Genomic DNA, 5,188 nt, shown 5'->3' on the forward strand with positions numbered 1-5,188 from the left:
TTTGATGCCTCAAAGTTGCTGTGTTCGGTAAAGCCCTCTTTAACCATATTTCGTTTGGTTGCTTTCATTTTGGCAACACGGGTAAGAAGTCATCAACATTTGTAACTATAGTTTCTTCTAAGCTTATATAGTTTTAGCTTTTATGTAAAATTTTGATCTACTTGAGTTAAGTTTTGTACTTGAGTGATGAAGAGATTTAATGCTAAGATTCTTTATGTGGCCTTTCGGTTGTTCCAGCAGACTTTACTGAAAAGGATCTTCTTTTCTCGTTCATGGTCTTGACATCTATTTAACACCAAATAATAAATGTGTTTCTGAACTCTCATTTCTACCCCAGCTATATCTATTTAGTTTAAGAGAGATATGTTAACATTGTGTACTCTAACTATGCATTTGTCAATTCTCCTTGTATTTTGACAAAAATAAGTAAACAAATCTATCCTATACATGAAGGAGCCAATAAAGGTGGCCCACTTGTCTGAGGACATATCTTTTGAGGGCAGGCTGTTGAGTAAATGAGAATTTTCAGCACTGGGACAGCAAGTACATAGTCATCACATTTCATACCAAGGGAGCTGGAGCTAGAAGCAGTGTCGTGACTGGAGTGGCAGCTGCAGATTTGATTCAGGCTGCGGGTGCCTGGGGAGCACTGTGCTCTCCTGCACAGAAGTAGGTGCTTGTGTCTGCAGGTTCTGAGACTGAGAGAGTCAGGACACTGTCCTTTCTTGTTCCACCAAACTCAGCAGTCACTTTGTCACTTCTGGCCACCTCACCACTCTTATACAAGGCCACTAAGAGGACCAGGCCTTCTTGAGGGTCCTGCTTGTACCACAGAATGCTGTTAAGTGCACTTGAGGAGTTGCAGCTCATGGAGGCATCCTTTCCTTCTGGGATGGATACATACTGAGCACTCTGACTCAGAACTTGGCTGTTCACCACTAGATGGAAAGACAAAGAAAGCAGTTCAGTTGGATTCAGACCACCTTTCTCAGACTCATGGGGAATACTGTATCCCAGAAGTCCCCAGCTCTGCATCTATACACTGCCTTCCCTCCCTTCTCCTCTAGCTTTCCTCTGATGTCTTTTCTAGACTTGGATAAAACCTCACCCCACTCCCCATAGAGTTTCTTCTGATATAGAATTCCCTGTGGAGGAAGAAGAAGCCCCTAAGACTTACCTGTTAGCTGCATCCAGAGGATTGCTAATAGACACTCAGGGAGCATCTCTGCAGCAAGCAATTCTTTTCTAAATGGGTTTCCTGTTTCAAGAAACTCACCTAGGCTCAGAGTAACATGATTTAATTGCCACTGTGACATAAACAGCCTGTTCTGTATATTAGCTAACCTGAGTGCTCATTGGCTCTTTGGATTCTTCCCTGAGGCTAGAATGAACCTAGAATGTAGTTACAAATGAAGACACTGCCCTCTCATGGCTAGACACTAGATTCTGGCTCTGCTTTTAGTTTCTTTGACTAATCATATTTTCCTCTCCTTTAACGAACACACTTACCACTTACCAAGTGCCCAGGATTTGTGAAAGAACTACACAGGTATAAATGAGAGGAGAAACAGCCCACAACCAACTTACATTATATCTCTGAGAAGTCACAGCAGGCGTTGGAATTCTAGCTGATTAGAATGCATTTAGAAAAATATTTTTCTCTGTGGCAGGACATGTGGATGTAAAAGACGCTTGGAGAATTGGGGTGGGGCTGGCTTCACTGGCCAAAGAATCAGATTATGCAGGCACATGGAGTGGAATGCCCACAGAAACCTGAACCCTTTGACAGCTTTGCTGATCAGGGCAATTGCTAACTCAGAAGATAAAGGTCAAGGGCTGGGCATTGGTTTTCATTAAAAAATCATGAACTATGAACCATGTTGTAGTTGAAAGTAGAGCTAGACTTTCAGGTCTTTCATTGTGAATGGGAAAGGTGCGCATCCAGTTTCATAGAAAAACAACAAGCCCACACGTTCCTGAAGAAACCGTATTTTCTAAAGACAAAAAGGCAGCATCTCGGGACCAGGTTTGGTTGAGCGTGCAGTGGGAACAGAAAGCATCTTCCCTGGATTTATAACTCATTAAGTATGTATGACTGTTCCAGCATCAGTAGAAATGTAAAACTCTCATAACATGAAAAGCAGAAACAAAAACAGAAGGACAACAGTCCAACAGGGACAGTGAAGGCAGACAGACAGGAGGTTGCCTCTGACTTTAGACACAGCGGTGTGGTCATTCTGACTTCTCCAGAGAAGCAGATGAAACCACAGATGTTATCAAAATCTCATTTCTATAGAATGGAAACTCATAGGGACTTTCTTCTAGAGAATGACATTGATGTGGCATCTTGGTCATTTCTCCTTCCTTAAGTCTTTCCTTTCTTTCCTTTCTGTTTTGAGAATCAAGCCCAGGATCTCAGGATCTCATATACTTAAGTAAGTACCATACCACGGAGATACACATATCATTTTCTTATGTGAACTCTCTGTTCAATTCATTTTCCCACTTAGTGAATGTACTATTTTAGTTTTTTGAGTTCTTTATCTATTTTAGATGTTAAGTGTCTGTCAGATGAATAGATGGCAAGGATTTTTTTCATTCTTTGAACATTAAATTTTAATTTTTTATCTCTGAACTTCAATTTTTATTTATCTCTGAACTTCAATTTTTATTTAATTAAAATATAACTACATCATTTCTTTCCTGCCTTTCCTTTTTCCTACCCTGCCACATCCGACTCTTCCCTCAATTTCATGGCCTTCTTTTCTTTAACCATTTTTGTTACATGTACATATCAATGAATCAATGCATAAATGCTATTTATTGAGTACATTTAGTACTGTGTACATGTATATCATTTCTGGGCAGACTACTTGGTATTTGCTAATCAATAAAGGGGCTCAGCCCTGAGAAAGACTAACTCTTTGTCTCTCAGTAGTTATTAATCGCCTATAGTTCTTCATCTGGGCGTGGAGCCTCGTGAGATTTTCCCCTCATCCACATTGGGATGTTAGCTGGTGTTGGTCTTGTTTGGGAAGCCCTGCTCTTTAGAGTTAATGAGTGTAGATTCCCTGTCACAGCCCGAAGGCCACTCTCATGGCACACTTTCTAATCCTCTCGTTCTTACACTATTCCACCCCACTCCAACAATGTTCCCTGAGTCTTGAATGCAGACATTATATTGTAGGTGCATAACTGGGGCTGGGAACCCCACAGTCAGTAAGCCTCTATATTTTGACTAGTTGAGTGATTCTGCAAAAGTCTCCTTCTGATGTAAAAAGAGGTTTCTTGCAAATTTCATGATTTTTGTTTTTGTTATCACTTTTAAATTATATGCAATTCTGTACTTCAATTCTTGTTGCTTATTGAGCAGTCGGAGTCCTCTGCAGACATTCACCACCTATGTCCATGTCTTGAAAAGTTTTCCTTGAGTAGTTTGAATGTTTCAGGCTTCACATTAAAGTTTGTTTTTAGTTCATTTTAAATTGATTTTGGTACAGAGTGGGGAGAATCTAGCTTCATTCTCCGTGTTGATATCCAATTTTTCTAGCTGTGTTTTTTTCCTCCAACACCTATTTTTGATACTTTTGTAAAAACTCAGGTGGCTGTAGTTACATTTCCCCCTGGATTCTGCTCTATCACATTGATCTACGAGTGTGTTCTCTGCCATTGTTCTGCTCTAACTGTGGCTCTAGTAAAATTTGAAATTGGATATGACAGCAACTCCAGCTTGGATCTTCATTATTGGGATTGCTTTCTTCTGTTTGGTGTCTTTTGTGCTTCTATATGAACTTTAGAATTATTTTTCCTACTGATGTGAAGAACATTATTGGAATTTTGTGGAGGATTGAATTGAGCCTGTAGATCACTTGGCCACTTCACAACATTAATCCCACAAAGGCATACAGTGCATTTATCCTTCTATTGAACATGAACTTCAGTCCCATGAAACAGTACCAGTCATGTCAAGATCTTTTTTTTTCTTTTTACTTTTAATTGTATTATTATTCAGAATTTCATCCATGTTTGCACTGAAATATGATTGTGTATTATAGGGGGAGGCCACTTGTTTGTCACGGCTGCCCAGAACCAAAATAACCATACAGAAACTATATTATTTAAAACACTGCTTAGCCAATTAGCTCTAACTTCTTATTGGATAACTCTTACATCTTAATTTAACCCATTTCTAGTAATCTGTGTGTTGCCACATGGCTGTGGCTTACCGGCAAGATACCAACTGGCGTCTGTCTCTGGTGGGGCTTCATGGCTTCTCTTTGACTCTGCCTCCTTTCTCCCAGCATTCAGTTCCATCTTCCCTGTCTACATAAGTTCTGCCCTGCTATAGGTCTAAAGCAGTTTCTTTATTTATTAATAGTAATCACAGCACACAGAGGGGAATCTCACATCACCATATGCCTTCCACTCTCCCCCTCACCTTCCCTATTGCCCCTACCATGTTCCCCTCCCAACTTATCTACTTTGATTTTTTTAAACTTTTTTATTGATTTTATTGAACTATACATTTTTCTCTGCCCCCCTCCCTTCCTCTCCCTTCCCTTTCAACCCTATCCCATGGTACCAATTTACTCAGGAGATCTTGTCTTTTTCTACTTCTCTGTAGATTAGATCCATGTATCTCTCTCTTAGGATCCTCATTGTCTAGGTTCTCTGGGATTGTGAATTGTAGGCTAGTTTTCTTTGCTTTATGTTTAAAATTCACTTATAAGTGAGTACATATGATATTTGTCTTTCTGGGTTGGGTTACTTCTCTCAATATGATGTTTTCTATGACATATTGAAATTTGCTGGCAAATGGATAGATCTACTTTGATATTTATTTGAATATTTTTATGACACTTTTAAATTTGTTTTCTTTCATCCTCTCTTCATATTTTGTTTTAGATGTTTTTCTATTTTTTTATTCCTCTTTTTGGCCATCAACTTCTTCCTGGGATATTTTTCAATATATCTTTGGAATTATTTTTAGTGTGGATATCCCAGTGATAAATTCAGTAAATTTCTCTTTAAACATCAGTTTTTACTTTTAATATTCCTTATTTATAACAAATTATTGTACATATTTATGTAGCACAACATAACTTTATTTTTCTCCTGACCGCACACCGTTTTCATTTCCCAGTTCTCCAAGGGTCTCAGCTATGCTGGAGCCCATGAGCCCCCGATG

At 39.1% G+C, this 5,188-nt stretch overlaps 1 long non-coding RNA gene across 1 annotated transcript; it reads right to left on the reverse strand.

Moving 5' to 3' along the window:
* Positions 1–351: 351 nt before the first annotated feature.
* Positions 352–1,312, reverse strand: LOC148120173 (uncharacterized). The gene is made up of 2 exons (XR_015734632.1): positions 1,178–1,312; positions 352–938 (listed from the first exon to the last, which is right to left on the reverse strand). It is a non-coding gene; the product is annotated as an uncharacterized LOC148120173 (long non-coding RNA).
* Between the last annotated feature and the right edge of the window lie 3,876 nt (positions 1,313–5,188).

This window comes from Myodes glareolus, chromosome 12 (assembly GCF_982192425.1).
Source record: "Myodes glareolus chromosome 12, mMyoGla1.1, whole genome shotgun sequence".
Classification (NCBI taxonomy): domain Eukaryota; kingdom Metazoa; phylum Chordata; class Mammalia; order Rodentia; family Cricetidae; genus Myodes; species Myodes glareolus.